At 37.9% G+C, this 18648-nt stretch overlaps 1 long non-coding RNA gene across 1 annotated transcript; it reads right to left on the bottom strand.

Moving 5' to 3' along the window:
- Positions 1-2567: 2567 nt before the first annotated feature.
- LOC149235878 (uncharacterized) lies at positions 2568-17832 on the bottom strand. The gene is made up of 3 exons (XR_016246198.1): positions 17697-17832; positions 4095-4145; positions 2568-3003 (listed from the first exon to the last, which is right to left on the bottom strand). It is a non-coding gene; the product is annotated as an uncharacterized LOC149235878 (long non-coding RNA).
- Between the last annotated feature and the right edge of the window lie 816 nt (positions 17833-18648).

The following is an 18648-nucleotide window of genomic DNA, read 5'->3' as shown; positions in this document are numbered from 1 at the left end:
AGAAAATAATTCTCACTAGATTTTGAGATAATATCTTTGTAGAAATATAAATACAATCTAGGTGTCTAATAAAATGACTTCAAGAAACAACAATATAGTACAACCTTTAATATTTTGAAGTAATTCATGTTACTATTCCAAGTAGATGGTGGATGTCCATTTTAGGAGCTCAAAGAAAATGGCTCGAGCACTCCACCTATTAACTTTTGAAACTACAAAACTTCTTGGGCCATATACTACAACTATTCACAAACCACCTATTCTTTTAGAAACAAATAGCTACACAGAACAAAATTCGTTATCTCTAACATAGCATAATTATCATGTATTAGCTTGACCATGTCAACTAAGAAGCCATTTGTACCCTTATCTTGGCTAATGATTGCTTGATCCACAATTGAAATGCCCTTCATAATTGGAGTACCCGTTCTTCGTTTCATTTACAATCTCTTTGACATGAGGAATTCAAAGAATGATATCGATGCTTGCCACTATAGCACCAACTTCCATTCTTTTGGAAGGGTAACACTTGATGCATGTTTCGATAAGCCAAAAATCTTTGGTGCACTGCATTTCAAAATCAAAGAGCCATGTTCACCATGGACATCCATGGGAAACCCAAGAAAAGATATAATGAGTCACACATTGCTAGAAAATTTTGACAATGAACTACTAAAGGTAGCAAAGCAACCTCCTTCAAGTTGCGCATCATGCATTAGTGATTTATTTTATGCTTTCCTTGAAATTTCAGCCAAAGACGAGGCACAAGATCCATTTTGAGGACATGTAATCTTTGTCTTCTTTAGTAAATGATCCATGTTTAAGGGAGCACAATCATTTCCTTCCATGTGAACTAGATAAGAAATAACCTTTGGGAACGTGGTACAATATATTTCCAATGAAATACAATATGTTGAAGCCATTTTCCATTTCATGAACAAATGTGATTGTTGATGTAGTGGACCTTCCAATAAGATTCCACTTAATCCCTTGTGGAAGTACAAACAACTTGTACAATCACTCAATCCGACTATTGATGAATCATTCATGCTTTTGTTATCACTATGTCCAACAGTGCCTCAATATGGCATAAATTTTGCTCGTATTACAAAATGTGAGAACTTGTGGATATTAGAAAATATGAACCTCGTGTAAAAACCATTGGATATGGAATGACGACAAACCTACTTCACGTAGCTATAAGAACATTTTATTTATGACAGTTATAACTCTTCCCCACTAAAGATCATTTAGAATGTTCATAATAATTTCAAGTCATACCTTTAGCTTTGCATTAGGTATTGCTTCTATTCCCTAATATAATTTATAATAGGTACCTTAATGTGTTGCAGTTTCAAAGAGAGACCAATCTTATAACATTTTAAAACTTTTAACTACATTTAAAAAAAAATTCTTAATATTATATTTAAATGCTTATTAAGAGTTAAACTTTTCCATTAAAATAAATTTTACATTCATACTTCATAGTTTTGATTAGTATAAAATATCACATATATCATTCTCATTATTTAATTGGAGTTCGAAGTTTTAACTTTGTGCAAAATAGCGTAACAAAATTATTTAAATTTATAATTATACATTAAAACGAATTTTTTCATATATAAATTCCACCCTACATAATTTGAGATGTTTTTAAATTTATACATAATTTGAGATGTTTTTAAATTTATTGTTTGTTGATGGTCAATGATATTCAAGGAATATAATAATTTGATTTTTTTAAATTTATTGTTTGTTGATGGTCAATGATATTCAAGGAATATAATAATTTGATTTTTATTTTAATATGATTATTAAAATTAAAATGAATTTGTTCATCGATAAAATTTACCCTACATAATTTGGGATTGTGTTGGTCAATGCTCAATGATACATTGTGTTTGTTAATGCTCAATGATACTAAGTGAATGTAAGAATTTGATTTAAACTTTACCCTACATAATTTGGCATTGTGTTTATCAATGCTCAATGATACAGTGTGTTTGTTAATGCTCAAGCTCAATGATACCGTGTGAATGTAAGAATTTGATTTAAACTCGACATTATATATGCCCTGGCAATACAAATTTTAAGAAATGATATTTTATACACTCTCCAACTCCATCAAAAATGCATATGCAATAAAGCCACACATGCCATGTCCAAAAGCTCAAGATTGGGATCCGTCCCTCACTTAACTGAGTTGGAGGCTTCCTTTGAAAGGGATGAATCTTCCCCTCAAACTAAGGAGTTTAAGACTTCTTTTGAACCTCCTTTGAAAGGGATGAAACTCTTTCATTACTATAATGTTCGTTTAACAATGAAATTTGCAGTGGCAGCCACATGGTGTAAAAATTCCCTTTCATGTACGATATTTACTTTTAAGTAAACACTGTATCAGAGAAAATTTAAAGAAGATGACATAACTCAGGAGTTTAAAGCTTCCTCTGAAAGGGATGAAACTCTTTCATTAACATAATGTCTGCTTAATAATGAACTTTGAAGTGACAGGCACATGGTATAAAGATGCCCCTTCATGCACGAGACTTACTTAAGAAAACACAGTATCATAGAAAGTTTAAAGAAGATGACATTAAAACCACATGTCACCATGTATCTATTTTGAGCAATTTTGGAAAACCTCATATTTCAAGAGATATATATATATATGGATTTAAAATAAACATGCTTCATAAGTATTACAAGCAATTTGATATGATTGAATGAATTTTACGTTCATCTGCAGTAAAGCATTCTTGAACAAATATTACACCCCCAATGCCATTTCTTATTTTTCATCTCATGCCAACTTTGATATCACAAAATGATTTATTAAGAAATGGGATTATGAGAGAATTTTATTGCTTCCCAACAAAAACAAGGGACATTCCAAAGGGATTCAACTAAGTATACACAACAAAATGGTTCATGGTCGAGGAATTCCCCTTGTCGTTTCCACCATGTCATCATTTGCACTCTTACTTTCGTCCAAGTCAATTCTATCTGCATTAACCACAAGAAAGGCCAATTTTTAAGTCACCCCACTTGAGGTAGGAAACAGTCATTAAACAAGAATGCAGTCATGTCCTGAATTGTTCAAGCAACCAATGGCAGCATGTCATGACATTGAGAAAAGAGTCCCATAATCTCAGCAGTTAACAACAAACTAACACCACTTTCAAAAGAACCATCAGAAAAGAGATGGTAAGTGTCTCTCTACTCTTCAACTTTGACCTTTTTTCAAAATGCAATAATAATTTTGGTAATAACATCCCTTCTCTCAATTATAGCATCACGATGATTCTATGCTTATGGCGGTATTTTCCTTTTGAAATGTTAAATCTCTTTAGTACTACAAGTTTCCTATATAAGATATGGTGGGAATTTGATTGTACGATGATAGGTTCTATAGCATGTGAGCTCCACTTTATCGTCGTAAATAGGAGTTTCCTTGTGCTGATATGTAGTGGGACTGGGGTGGGGATCTAATCCCGGGGTGATATATTTCTTTGCCTTATTTTGAATCTGATCAAGCTTTGAAATCGTTCCCTAGTTTTGGACATGTGTAGTATTGATGGGTTTATCCAATCCCACAAAGGTACTTAGGAAACTGAAAGAATACTGTTTTCGTTTAAAGAATCCCAGTAGAAACGCAACTATGTTAAAACAGTCCGATGTGCTGTAATCAAGTGGTTGAGATGAGGTGTTGTTAAGGACCCATGGTCAAACCCCAATGGGCATAAAGCTCTGAATTTTAAGTTAGCCAAGTTTGACTCACTAACTGTTTTCAAAACAGAAATTCAACTCTTTATTCTAAAGATAGTATATGCTATCCGTCTTACAAGCACAAACACAACGAATATATGGATTGCAATGCCCTTGAACATCAAAAACAAGAACAGCAAACTATAAACCGCATTGCACATTGCTACTATGATTTGAAAGCGAGTTGTTAGACTGGCTATAAAAACTGACAGTTCTAGAGTTCCAATTCTCTTCTAGTAAGAGCAGTGTTTAATGACATAAAAGCTTAAAACATTGTAAATTAAAAGAATATAATGAATGAATTAAATGGCAAAGATAGCGATGCATACCAAACAAGGAGACGAGAGAAGGTTTCTTTCGCGAGCTCTTTGGTTTCATATCTGTTGCACAGAAGCATTTAACAGTTTTCGGTCACAAACTCGTATTTTTATAGAATTTGAACTCATTGAAACAAACACTGTCCATCTAAAACATCCATATATAGTTTGAATTCATTCAAAGTTTAATGACACCATTCTAGATCTAAGTCAATTTCTTCTCCATCAACCTCTACAGGTTAATCTTGAAAAGCATCCATTAATGATGATTATAACTTACTGGAACATTTACAGAAGGAATATTATTCCTCAAAATATTACACTAGCATATATCCATGTTATGTGTATCTACTATGCACTAAACAATTTAATAAAAAAAAACCAAGGGCAGAGTTCTTGGGATAAGATGGCTCCATGCTAGTTTCTTTTTTCCATTTCTAATTTTGAAGTGAATAGGAATTAAAATAAAAGGTCAGAATAATTTTTTGACATTTGTTGAAGAAAAGGGTACCAAGGAAGTGTTTCCTAGTGCAAAAGGAGGTGTTTCCTAATGCATTTGAACTACACCACCTTTTTAGCATGTAACTTTATGAGTTATATTAAAGTCATGTTATAAAGCCACTTTATGTGGTACTTTATTTTATTATTAACCTCACTTTATAATTTGAAGTTGACTTTATGTGGAAAAAAAAGTACAAGGTACAAATATAAAGTTATAAAGTGACTAGGGAGTCATTAATGAGGGGGACCACATAAAAATGGCGTCAAGTGAGGGAATGATTTCCACCATTGATCTAGAGCGCTAAGATCTAATCTCAGCCCTTGATCAAAAGGGTTAGGGTTCTCCTAACTAATGAAGCTAAAAAGGGAGGAAAAAGGTTGAGGGCTCTATCATTCTACTTGCGAGTTAGAGATGAGAAGAGTGAAGGAGGAGGCTACTACAGCAAAGAATTTTGCAGGAGGAGATCACACTTTACAGCAAAAAAAAAATCACCTACAGGCCTGAATTCCTAGGCAATCTCAGGCACGCATATCAAGGCAAACTTTAAGGCTCTTGTGGTGAACCAGATGGGGGAGAAGATTAAGGTCTTGAGATCAGACAATGGAGGCAAGTATACGTCCAAGGAGGTGGAGTTCTATAGGAGTATTGGCATGAGGGAGTACATAGTGCCTTATAACCTCCAGCAAAATTGGGTGGTGGAGAGGAAGAACAGGGCCATAGTGGGTGCAGTAAGAGCTATGTTGCATGATCAAAGGCTACCTTTATTTTTATGGGCTGAGATGTGTAACACTGTAGTGTACTTGCAGCACAAGAGTCCACACAAAGCCTTGAGTAAGACTCCTGAGGAGGTTTATTCTGGGAAGAGGCCTGAGATTGGGCACATCAGGTTTTTTGGTGCCTTACATATTCACACGTCCCTAAGGAAAAAAGGACGAAGTTGAAACCCACTGCAGAGAAGGGTATCTTTGTGGGCTACAATGAGACCAGCAAGGCCTACCGCATATACATTCTGGTACAAAGGAAAGTTGTCGTGAGGCGGGATGTGAGATTTGAGGAGGAGAGGGCCTTCAGGAGGTCTTAGGAGATTGATCAAGTAAAGCAGCAGACTCCTCAGTAGGGGGCCACACCACAGGTATCAGGATCTTCAAGTAGTACACCAAGGTCAGGAGGATCACCTACTTCTGGAGTGACAAGTTCACAGAGTTCAGAATCATCGGGCATAGGGTCTCGAAGTATAGGTTTACCATAGACCACAGGAGGGGCTTCTCCATCAGGAGGAGGGGCTTCTCCATCAGGAGGAGAGGCTCCAGGGGAGGATTTTTCCATACCAGTTAAGGAGGCTACTATAGGGAAGAGGAAGCCAAAATGGCTTCATGAGACCATGAAGGAAGCACAGGAGATTGTAAGAAACCCAAGTGGTCAACTAGGAAGAGCAAACCACCAGAGAGGTTGGGTGGCTAGGTGGCAGAAGTTGTGGATACTGAGCCAACTAGCTACGACGAGGTTGCTTGTTAGCAGATCTGGAGGGATGCCATGGTGGAGGAGTATGCCTCCATCATGAAGAGTTATGTGCGGGAGATAGTGTCAAAACCTAAGGGGAAGTCAGTGGTGACTTCCAGGTGGCTCTACAAGATCAAACATGTTGCAAATGGCAGCGTGGAGAAATTCAAAGCTCGTTTTGTGGCACGAGGGTTCTCAAAGGTAGAAGGAGTTGACTATGAGGAGACCTTCAGTTCTTCATTATACCTCTATTAGAGCAGTGATCTCCATAGCAGTTGAGATGGGTTGGAGGATTCAAAAGATGGATGTGAAGACTGCCTTTCTCAATGGGGCCATACAGGAGGAGGTGTATATTGAGCAGCGATAAGGCTTTGAGCTGTGTGGGAGAGAGTCTCATGTGTATAGGCTTAAGAAAGCCTCATATGGATTGAAGCAAGCACCGAGAGATGGTACGAGAGGATTGATGCCTAATTGCAATAGATGGGTTTCTAGAAGAGTGACGTAGATCCAAACCTATATTTCATCATGGTTGGTGAAGATCCACTTATTATGGTTCTGTATGTGGAAGACTTGTTATTATAGGAGAGGAGAGACTCATCCAGCATTGCAAGAGGGACCTTGCCTTAGAGTTTGACATCACTGATATGCAATTGATGCATTAATTTTTGGGGTTGAAGTTTGACAGGAGCATTGGCATATCTTCATGGGTCAGGGAAGATATGCAGGAAACATACTGAGGATATTTTGTATGGAGGATTGCAAGCCTATGGCTACTCCAATGATCACCAACTAGAAGAACTTGCAAGTTTCAGATTCTAAGTTGGTGAACCCCACTTTGTATCGTCATTTCATCAACTCGTTGGTGTATCTAGTCAACACTAGACCGGGTATTTGTTTCACAGTCAACAAATTGAGTCAGCTTATGATGGAGCCCAAGAGAGTGCACTGGGTGGTTGCGCAACATTTGTTTCGCTACCTACAGGGCACAATGGACTATGGTTTGGACTATATCCAAGGAGATGGAATCAGGTTGATAGGTTGTACAAACTCAGACTGGGCATGGAGTGCTAGTGACCGGAAGAGTACTTCTAGATCATGTTGAGTTCAGTGGCAGTGTCGTGGTTTAGCAAGAAGTAGAGATCATTGGCACTGGGCTCAACGAAAACTAAGTATATTGCATCTAGTCAGGCCATTTGTGATGCTATTTGGCTTTCCAAGATATGTGGTTTATTTGTTCAGATGCAGAGACCAACTACGATATAATGTGATAATCAAAGTTGCATTAAACTCATGGAGAATCCAGTATTTCGTGATTGGTCAAAGCACATAAAGATCAAGTAGCACTTCACCTGGAATTGGGTTCACAGAGGAGTAGTGGCGCTTCAATATACATCCACTGATGAACAAGTTGCAGATATTCTCACCAAGTCATTGCCAAGGGGCAAGCATGTGTACTTCAGAGACAAGATGGGAGTGGAGAGAAACACCTTGCTCGCTAAGAGGGAGTGTTGAAGAAAAAGGTACCAAGTAGGTGTTTCCCAGTGCATTTGCATTTTTGCCTAGGAAAACACTTTATAACACCTTTTTAGCATGTGACTTTATGAGTTATAATAAAGTCATGTTATAAAGCCACTTTATGTGGTACTTTATGTATAGGTACTTTTAGTATTAAAATCACTTCATAATTTTAAGTTGACTTTATGTGGCAAAAAAAGTACAAGGTATAAATATATAGTTATAAAGTGACTAGGGAGTCATTAATGAGGAAAGGCACATAAAAAGAGTGTCAAGTGAGGGAATGATCTCCACCAATCTAGAGGGCTGAGATCTAATCTCAGCCCTTGATCAAAAGGGTTAGGGTTCTCCTAACTAATGAAGCTAAAAAGGGAGGAAAAATGCTGAGGGCTCTATCATTCTACTAGTGAATAGTTAGAGAAGAGATGAGTGAAGAAAGAGAGGAAGCTGCCACAACAGAGATTTTTGCAGGAGGAAATCACACTTTACAGCAAATAAAGTCACCTACAGGTCCTCGAGGCAAGCTTTCAACTCAAATTTCAAAGATATCAGGCCACATTTATGAGGGACTAAGAGGAGCAGAAGTGCAGGCCTGAATCTGACAGACTAGTGTGAATTTCTAGAAGAGAAATTCTCTGAAACAGTGACATGAAATTCTAGTTTGACTGAGCATACCTGGGCACAATTTCCTAGGAGAGAAATTCAGGGCAGAATGGCATTGATTTTCGAGCGATTGAAGCTGAATGGTGGGCACACAGAACAAGGGAATTGTTGCAAAACTGTGGCTCGATTTCAAAGGGCAGAGACAGCTCACTGAGGCACAAAAATTGAGGGGTTAAGTTCAAACTGTGGCACAAATTTCCAGGCAGCCAAATCTTATCAGTTGTCCAGATTTAAAGGGGAGGTAAGTACCTTTGGTGAATTTATTGTTGTGTATAAATTTTCCTGAGAAAGCAAAAATAAAATCCTTCTTAGTAATTGTTCTCCCCATTGTGGGGTCTTTCTAAGGTCACTGTTAGACCAAAATCAGTGTAAAAATTTTGTGCATGCTTGTTTATTTTCTATCAGCTGTAAAGTGCAAAAGAAGTATAGTCCTGAAATGTTTCTCTAAAAATTGCATTAAGTTTACATATCAGCTAACATGTGGGGCTATGGGCGTTAAACTCTATGCAAAACCTTTGAAACTGGGTTGGGGCTACAGACCTTAAAATTTCTACAACATTAATGTTCAATGTCAAAACTTTCTATTTCATTTTATTAGCATTAAACCAACCAAGAGTTTAATGTATCTCGAGCTTGGTCTATAAATGCAACTTGCATCCCTCAGTGCTTTTATTTTTATTAGCATTACACCAACCAAGAGTAGAACATCTCTTCCACCCATGTTATGAAGCACCTCCAAAGTTGCCCTTTGGCCTATTGATAAATGCAACCTGGTCCCTTGTTCCAGGAGTGCTGTCCTATAAAATTTGGCTACGTGTTACCCCTAAATATGTGTGGCTTATTTTGCATTTTCATGCACATCTTTCTCTCAAATACAGAGCATGGATGATTACAAGTTGAGAGAAGAGACTTGGAGGCCATGCACCTTGTTCTATCTTCCCCAACCACCAGTCATCATCTAGGGAAAAAAAATTGTAAAGGGGTATTGTTGGCTTGATGTAGCCTCTTTTGGAGGCATGTTTCACCATTGGGTTTCCAATTGGGCACATTGACATATATTTGTCGTGGTCTACATTACCATTGGGTTTCATCATTGATGGAGTGCCCTACACATGGATCGTACCCAAGGTCCTAGGACCACAAAGATAGCTGACATAAGCTTGAAGGGACCTAGATGAAGAACACCTTCCTCGGTAAAATGTCCAAGGCTCTTTTTGTGGCAAGTTATGGGTCAAACATAGTCCAAGAGAGAAATGTTCTTCTTTGAGAGGTACCATATGGCATTCAAATACTTTTGAATGATAAAAGGTACCCATTTGATGAGGAGCACTCCATGCTAGGGGTTAAATACTTGTTGCCTTATCATGAATTTACCCTACTAATGGGAACTCCCTCTTCAATAAGGCATCTAGTGCAGTCTAGAAGGTCCAGTAGGGCATTACGCATTACCTGAGGTGCATTTCACATATCTGGAGGCATGTTTCAGCTCTAAGGGCACTTTGTTTGAGTTATTTTCTACATATTTGGAGGAGAGATATATGCATAAGGAGATGTCATGTGGCATTGTTAGCATGTTCCTAACTCTTAAACAAAGAACAACTGCATCTTTGTTAAGCGTTCATGGAATATAAAAATGACAAGAGGCAATATGGACCTATTCAAATGACCTATATCGGTACAAAGGTAAAGTCACTTGAAGAGGTATGTCATGGTTCTAACCACAAGACAAGGGTTTCTCTAACCATAGCCCTTGTGTGGCTCAAGAAAATGTCCCTTCACAACAAATCCCTTTGGTTGAGACATAAAAACATTTTCTTTCAGATCTCCATTAAAGAAGGCAATTTTTACATCCATTTGATGGACTTTCCATTCATTCTAAGCTGCTAAGGCAAAGAGAGTCTGGATGATAGCCCATTTTGTTGTGGGGCCAATCGTCTCCTCATAATCGACCCCTTCTTTTTGTGCAAAACCTTTTGCCATGAACCTTGCTTTCTGCTTGTCAAGTGAGCCATCTAATTTATATTTGTTCTTGAAGACCCACTTGTAGCCAATCAGTTTGGTTCCAAATGGAGGGTCCACCAGCGTCTAGGTTCCATTCTTTATCAGAGCATCATACTCTTTCTGCATTGCTTCTTTCCATTATTATGGGAAGCAACTTCTTTAAAGTAAGTTGGTTCAAAATTTGTAGACAAATTTAATTCACAATTATAAGAAACATCCATATCAACAACTGAATCAGAATTTATCATTCTTGTCCTTCCAACTTCATCAGGATGAACACTTTCAAGTGTCTTGGAGAGCCATTTTGGAGGACCTTTCTAAGATGGCCCAAGCTATTCTGTTGACTGAGATGGGGTTGAATCACATCACTCAAAGTGTCTTCTTGATCAGTGGTTGGAGCTTCATGAGGGGGAGAGAGTGCTTCAGAAGGAGATTCCACAGATTGATCCAGGATAGGGATCCCCCCTCAAGATGTGGAATCTTATTATCAAATTCCTAAAAATATTTTGCATTCCCGAATCTGTCGAAGCGATCAAGCTGCCACTCAACAACATTGTCATTCTTGGAAGATTAAAGAAAAATCACATCTTGAGAGTCTAGACAGTATAAACTTATTTACTTCATCGTAGAGACGATATGCTTTGGAGGTATTTGAGTACCCCAAGAAGATACACTTTCGACTCCATTCACCAAGTTTGTTTCTCTATTCCTTAGTTATCAAGGCATAATAGGTGGAACCAAAAACCATGAGATGCCTCAGCGAAGGAATGTGGCCATACCACATTACATAAGGAGTCTTGTCTTTTAGAGCATGAGATGGACATCGATTTTTAATATAAACTGCACATATTACTACATCATCCCAGAACATCAACTTAATGTATTTGAAAAACATCATTGAACGTACCATATTTAAGATTGTCCTGTTCATTCTTTCGGCTATACCATTTTGTTGAGGATTATAAGGTCCCAGAACATCAACTTAATGTATTTGAAAAACATCATTGAACATACCATATTTAAGATTGTCCTGTTCATTCTTTCGGCTACACCATTCTATTGAGGATTATAAGGCACAATCGTTTGATGTTCGATCCCATGCTAGCGAAGATAATTTTCAAATTATGTTGAGATTTGGTAGCTTGGGAAGTACTCCAAGCCCTAGGGCTCGAGGTTTGGAGGTTGGAGCTACACTACAAAAGTTCTTTGTGGGCTTGGAACACAAGGTGTGTGCCTTGCACCCTAACTAGTGGGTGTGGAACCACGAGGCATTTCGATGATTTGACACATGGAGGTGTTAGACAACCCTTAGAGGAGAAAGGGGCATCAAAAATCATCGATATCTGAGCTCTAGAAGTGAAGAAAATATTTTTTGAAGTTAATGTATGGGCATGGTGGCACAAGGTTAAGGTCAGCTAGGTGTTTAGAGGCCTTATGATAGATTGTCAAGCCCACACCTGTGATTTGATGGAGCCCTTCTGTTCGATATAAATATGAGGTTAATGGGAGGCATTTAGACACATCCAAAAAGCATCTTCTCATATAATATACACCTCTGAGGCAGCCGAGCTCTAGGAGGAGGAGGGCAAGAGTATTTGGGACTATTTTGGTTGGTTATTTGTCTCTCTATAGGTCCGAGTTTGGAGTAGGAGGTTGCGCATTTGTCAAAGGCATATTTGGTGATCTTTTGGCCTTGTTTTGTGTGGTAGATCTTCCTTATAGCGAGTCACATTTGTTTGGAGCACCTACAACTAGGACGCAGGCCTAGAGTACCTTGTTTAGGGGGGGTGAGAAGCAGCACTAGGCCGCAGGCATTTGTTTACTTGGACAGGAGGTTGTGGGGTTCAATTTTGAGGCCTTGGAGGGAGGCTGCATGGTTTAAGAGGTTTGATAGTCTTGGAAAAGGTGTTGTAGCAATGTGCAAGCAAGCCTGGACCAATGGTCAGAGTTGCAGTAGTGGACACCAACGTTTGGGAATGCAAGTATGTGATTGGTTGATGTATTAATGTTGACTTATATGCTAGAGGATGCGGTCCTAGGTTGGACATTTTTATTGGACGCTTGTGGTCTGTTGGAGGGCAACATGAGAGTGGACCAAGAGGAGCAATTGTTGATAGCCCGTGTTCATTATTGGAAAAGCCACATTCGATGATGATAGGTGGCAACCCTCCTGCCCAATGTTAGTCTTCATTGGAACAACTCAGGAAGACAAGTCCCAAAAGAGCTGAGGAGCAGCATTGGGAAGAAGTCTCAACGTATTGTTGCCTTGAAGGACGAAGGAGCAGCTATGTGTTAATGATAGATGGACATATGATCAGCTAGAGGGTAGATTGTGGAGACCGAGTTCAGTGGCCTAAAGGAGTTGGTGCATTGATACGAGGCAGTGTTGAAGAATGAAAGCGAAGGACCCGCAGTGTACAGGATACAACAAAGCAGTTGTGATCGTTGACTACATCGACTGGACTGTCAGTGTATCTTGTCTCTTGTGCAAGTGGATATTTGAGGGCCATTATCCCTGATACGAGAGCATTGGATTGTTGTATTATCAATTGATTATTATAACCCAAGTTTAGTTATTGTAAAATTGTGTAAAACGTTGTGTAAATTTTGTGCACTAGTAGATTTATTGTTGTATATTATTCAGTGTTCCACAAGGACGCGTCCCCCAGGGTCGGGTGCACGCACTTGGGACAGAGAGTCTACTGGGGGTGCGTTTCCCCATGCACCCTTTTTGGGGAGACGCAAGGGAGTGCATTTCCCCAGTGTGGGGATCTAGACTCCCCAAAAAGGGGTGATTCTAGGCGTCCCTTTTGAAGGGGGCGCGTCCCCCCTTAAATTTGTCTAATAAGACCCAATTTAAAAATAAAAATGAAAATAACCTTTTAAAAAATCAAAACAAATAAAAAAAATTAAAAATTAAAGAAAAGCTAAGTTTAATAAAATTAAAAGCTCATCGTTCATTTCATTTGGTCGACTCGACTTGCTGGATGACGCTGAAGAGTTCCCATTTTCGTCAAGTCATCCTCCTGTCGTCGCCAAGCCCTGTCGAGACCTGCTCCAGCGTTGCCTGTGTCGTCAACCTCCTCTCTCCAATGTTGCATGTGTCGTCGACCTCCACTCTCCAGCGCTGCCTATGCCGTCGACCTCCTCGCTTTAGCGTTGCCTGTGTCATCGACCTCCTACCTGTGTCGTCAACATGTGTCGTCCTGCCCCTGCTCTCCGACAAGTTGTCGTCAACCTCCAACTTCCAACTTCAAGCTCATTCTTCTGCTCTCCTACAGGGTCGAGTACTGCAAAGTTCAAACACCTGCTCACCTACTGTCAGGCTTGCTCCACAATCGGGAAAGGTGACTTCAAATTGTTTTCTAAATAATATTGTTTTTGCTTAACACAATGAACAATGTACAATGGCATTGTAATTTAATTTATTTATTTTTATTCTATAACTTCTAACTTCTAAGTAGGAAATTTTGTAATGTTTTTAAATTTTAATAATTTAATGAACATAGTGAACAGTAGATTGTTCACTGTAATTTAATATTTTTATAGCTTCTATAATGTTTTTGAAGTTTTTAAATTTTAATAATTTAATTATAGTAGATTTTGTATTGTAAATTTTAATTTACATTATGAGAAAATAAAAATTTAAACCCTTCCTGCAGGGAAACTAAAAAAAATTGCAAAATAAATTAAAACACAAGAAGCTGCAAGTGTAAAATGGTTGATCACAACAGCATGAGCAGCCACAGTGCCACTGACAGTGATAGTGAATATGATCTTCAAACAGGAAGTCCACTTGGATCTGAAATCTCATCAACAATGAATAAAACCCATGGCAGTAGTGCAGCGTGTGTTTCTCCCAGTGCAACTGCAACCCCATCAAAGTCATTGGCAGAATAAGCAAATGGGACATTTAATCCAAGCAACCCTCTTTTGTTATATGTTACCAAACCATTGACTCTTCAACTCAACCAAAACCAAAAAAACAAAAAGGTGGGACACACCATTGGAAATGCAATGTTTGTAGTCATTCTTGGAATGGGAGTTATAGTTGGATCAAGATGCATCTTTTGGGTGTAGGTGGCAAAGGGGTTCATATATGTACAAAATTAACCTTACTGCAAAAATCAGAGCCCTTGAGGATGCAAATGGCAGCAGATACAAAGGGCACCTTCTTAATTAAAGCTGTCACGGCCCAAGCTCACCAAAATATTGATGAAGCCACAACCTCCAAAGGAAAAATAAAACAATGAAAATACGCTTCCACCATCTCCTGTTGGGACTAAGGGTTCTCTTTCTTGTGCAGTGGGACCAACTCTTGCAGGGATGTATGGTAAGTTGAATCGCGATGATACAAATGATGCCATCGGAAAATTCCTTTTTGCCAATGGCATTCCTTTCCATGTTAGTCGTTCTCCTTACTACAACGAGATGGTCAAGGCAATTGCAACAACAGGACCCTCATATTAGTTGAGTACAATGATATTAGAAAGGCAAGTGGCCAATATTAATGTGAAAAAGGAAACTCTGAGGCAGACATGGCTAAGGGAAGGTTGTTCTATCGTTATGGGTGGGTGGATAGACATTGCCAAACGTCCACTAATCAACATCATAGTTACTTGCCGAGAGGGACCTTTCTTTCTTAAAGCTATTGATTGTTCTAGAAAGCGCAAAGATGCAACTTTCCAATTTGAACTTCTTCGTGATGATATAGAGGAGGTTGGATCTACAAATGTTGTACAAGTTGTGACAGACGCAGCAGTAGTGTGTAGATCAGCAGGATTAATAATTCAAAGTAAATACAGGCATATTTTATGGACCCCTTGTTGTGTGCATGCACTCAATAATGAATTGAAAGACATTGGAAAAATTGAGTGGGTATCTAACTTGGTGACAACTCCAAGAAATGTGCAAGATGTTTATTTGCAATCACCATACCTCTTTAGCCATGTACTCGTCTCATGCGAGGAAGGAATTCCTCAAGCCTACTAATACCAAATATGCTAGTTACTTTCTTTTATTAAAGAGGATGTTGGAGGTGCAATCAGCATTGCAAGGCATGGTTCTGAATCCAAATTGGAAAAGATGGCCAGAATCCTAAACAGAGGAAGGAAAGAAAATCAGGATTCAGATATTGGATAATGATTGGTGGACAGATTGTCGTTATTAGGTGTCACTTTTACGTCTTGTAGTTGAGGTCATTGGCTACACTGACAGAGATTCTCAAACTCTTGGAGAAATCTATGAGACTTTTGATACTATGTTGGATCAAGTAAGGGTGGCCATTCGTGAGAAAGATCCTTCCTTAGAGTTTTATACAACCCAGATTCGACCCATTATACAGCGTAGGTGGGATCCACTGAATACACCTTTGCACATGGCAGCGTATGCACTCAACCCAAAATGGTATGTGGCAAGGACTGGTATAATTCTTATCCAGAGATCAAAAAGGGATTTCGAGCTACCATTACAAAGATGTGTAGTTCAAAAGAAGGGAGAACAATTAAGAGACAATGGATGCAATTTGCAAGTCTCAATGGTCCCTTCAACAAGTGTGATACAAGGGAAGATCGCAATGACTTACGCAGACTGACCCCATTGGTTGGTGGACCATGCATGGGGATGATGCTCACGAGATCCAACAACTTGCTATTCGCTTATTGTCTCAGATTGCTAGTTCATTTGCAGCAGAGAGGAATTGGTCCACATATAGCTTCATCCACTCTATAAAGAGGAATAGACTTTCCTCTAAGAGAGCAGAGAAGCTAGTTGCAATGCACAGTTCTCTACGTCTTGCACATAGGAAGACACCAGAGTATTAGAAGGGACCGGCAACATGATGGGGTGTGGATCCAGAGGCTAGTGCACAGATAGATGATGAGGATGGACTAGATGAGTTACAACATGGTTTGGTTGGAGTTCTGTTGGTTACTCAAGAGAGTGACTCTGACTCATATACTGACAATCCCATTGATGGTCCCGATGACTTCATGTAGCAGATGGATGTAGAGGACCAATCATTGAGATTGAGTCCTTGATGTGGATTTTATTTTCAGTGCTCATTATCCATTTTTACTTTTCAGTTTTAACTTTCGAGTTGTGACACCACATATTGATGAGCTCAGACTGATTCTTGACTCTTCACTCTCAACTATTTTTGAGTTTGAAACTTTGAGTTATAAAAATTTAGTGTTCAAACTTCAGTACCTAGTATATAGTATATAGTAAATTGTAATATACTAATATGTTTTGCTTTCAATTTAGATTCTAGAATGATGAATGATGAATTCAATTTTTAAATCAATGTAGATTGTAGAATGATGAATGATATGGATCAATGTATTTGAATATTTCATTATTGAATTTTTTATCGAATCTCATGGTATGGATGAATAATGAGTATGTCATATGAATGATGTATGTATCAAAATGAATGATGAAGATGAAATAATGTATGTCATTATTAAATTATTTACTTCAATTATGAATTTAAATTTTATGTGTGGATCAAATTTCAATTTTCAATGCATTGGTATCCATATTACTATGTCTATTTAATATTTATGCTTTCATTATTGAACAATGAATATGAACTTGAATTATACATATATACCCCGACATCCCCCCGCACCCCCGAAATTTCCCTAAAATTTGAGGATACTCCCACACGTCCAAGCATAAGAAATAGATAATAGGGCCAAGCATAAGAAATAGATAATAGATTGACATGTATTTGAATATTGTATGTACTATGCATGCTAATAGCTATAGATGAAGATCTATATTTGAAATCAATAAACTTGTATCATTAATTAAAATTTGTGTAAGAAATATCTAATTTTTAATATATATCTATATATATATATATATATATATATATATATTAATAAAATAATATATAACGAATCCTATGTGTCCTGTTCCGGGGGGTCAACGTGTCCGAATCCGACACCACGAATCCTTAATCCTAGGAATCCTTAATCCTCGTGTCAGGTGACTTAGGTTTTCCATTAATGTACACTCATCAATATTCTTTTATATTCTCTTAGCATGCCTCCGTTTGATATTATTCCTCATATACTGGACTAATACATAACTATGCATCTTTGGCTAGTTTAATTATCATGAGGGTTAGAATTCCCATCTTTGCCGAACTAGAATGAGGGTTTTATTGATGCAAATTTGTCTAGATTTATCATAAACAAGGAAATATAATACTCAAAATTGTTTGTGGCTAGATTGACTCGCATTGGAATCCACCATTTCTATGCTGAATTTTAGTACTTCCGTACTGTACATTTTTTATTGCTTCATGTAACACTTTGAACAACTACAGCATCAGAAAATTCAATAAATAGTTGATGGAAAAGAATTGATAAAATGTAGTCAACAATGTCTATAACCATTCTCATATTCAAAGGTTGGTCGCATACCGGATGGTCCTTGCATTGCTTTAAACATGTCACGATCCTTATAAGTATAACCAACAAAATGTGTGTCCTTTGATGTTAGCATCTGCAGAAAAGTAAGCCTTGGTGTTAATAGCATCAAAAATCAACATGCTAGCATATAACATCATAAAACAACTTAGCATTATTATGTTGACAAATTTATTAAAAAAAATAGCACTTAGTACACTTTAATATGCCAACATTGCCTACATCATCCTAATAGAAAACAATGACTATTCGATGAATCTTTAGTATTACATAGAGCCATTTATAGCCTAACAAATTTCTATCACTTGAAACAACTCGATACTATGACTACTATCCACTCTTCATATTGGAATCTTACAACTGGCAGCATTGTTGCCATGGAGACCACAGTTGCATCTAAGCTGCAAGTGAAAGAAAATTTAAAAATATCACTGCAACCAGAATCACAATTACAACCAGAGGAATTGGCACAACTGATATTGCAGCTAATACTGCCAAATGGCACAAGGATGTAACTGAAAACATAACTATGGATATACAGACCATCACGCTGGGGTGTACTAGTTGGGATGGTGTGTCACCATGTTAATGACCCAGGTTTGAACCCCAAAGGCATAGAGCCCTGGATTATAAGTTGGCCAAGTTTGACAGGAATTGCATAAAGCATTAGTTCAAAAACTAAAAACTCCGGCTAGGAATATAAGTTCAATCGCTTCATTGCTATAATTAGAACACAACAAAAGCTCGCATCATCCAAAGAATCAAATAATAAGTTTTGGAACATTCATCCAAAAGCAAAATCTATGTAAGAGGAATAACACATTGGAGAGGATCATCTAAAAATTTATCATCAGGTATGTAATCGAGTTTCGCAGGCTTCAAGAGCCGTCCACAGTGACCACAAGAATAGAACAACATTCAAAATTTTATTATTATATAACTTTAT

The sequence above is a fragment of the Pinus tabuliformis genome, chromosome 8, assembly GCF_031772625.1.
Source record: "Pinus tabuliformis cultivar Carrire ecotype Pingquan chromosome 8, CPIR1, whole genome shotgun sequence".
In the NCBI taxonomy this organism is placed as follows: domain Eukaryota; kingdom Viridiplantae; phylum Streptophyta; class Pinopsida; order Pinales; family Pinaceae; genus Pinus; species Pinus tabuliformis.
Note: the sequence above shows the minus strand (reverse complement) of the source record. Positions and strands in the feature narration are given on the sequence as shown.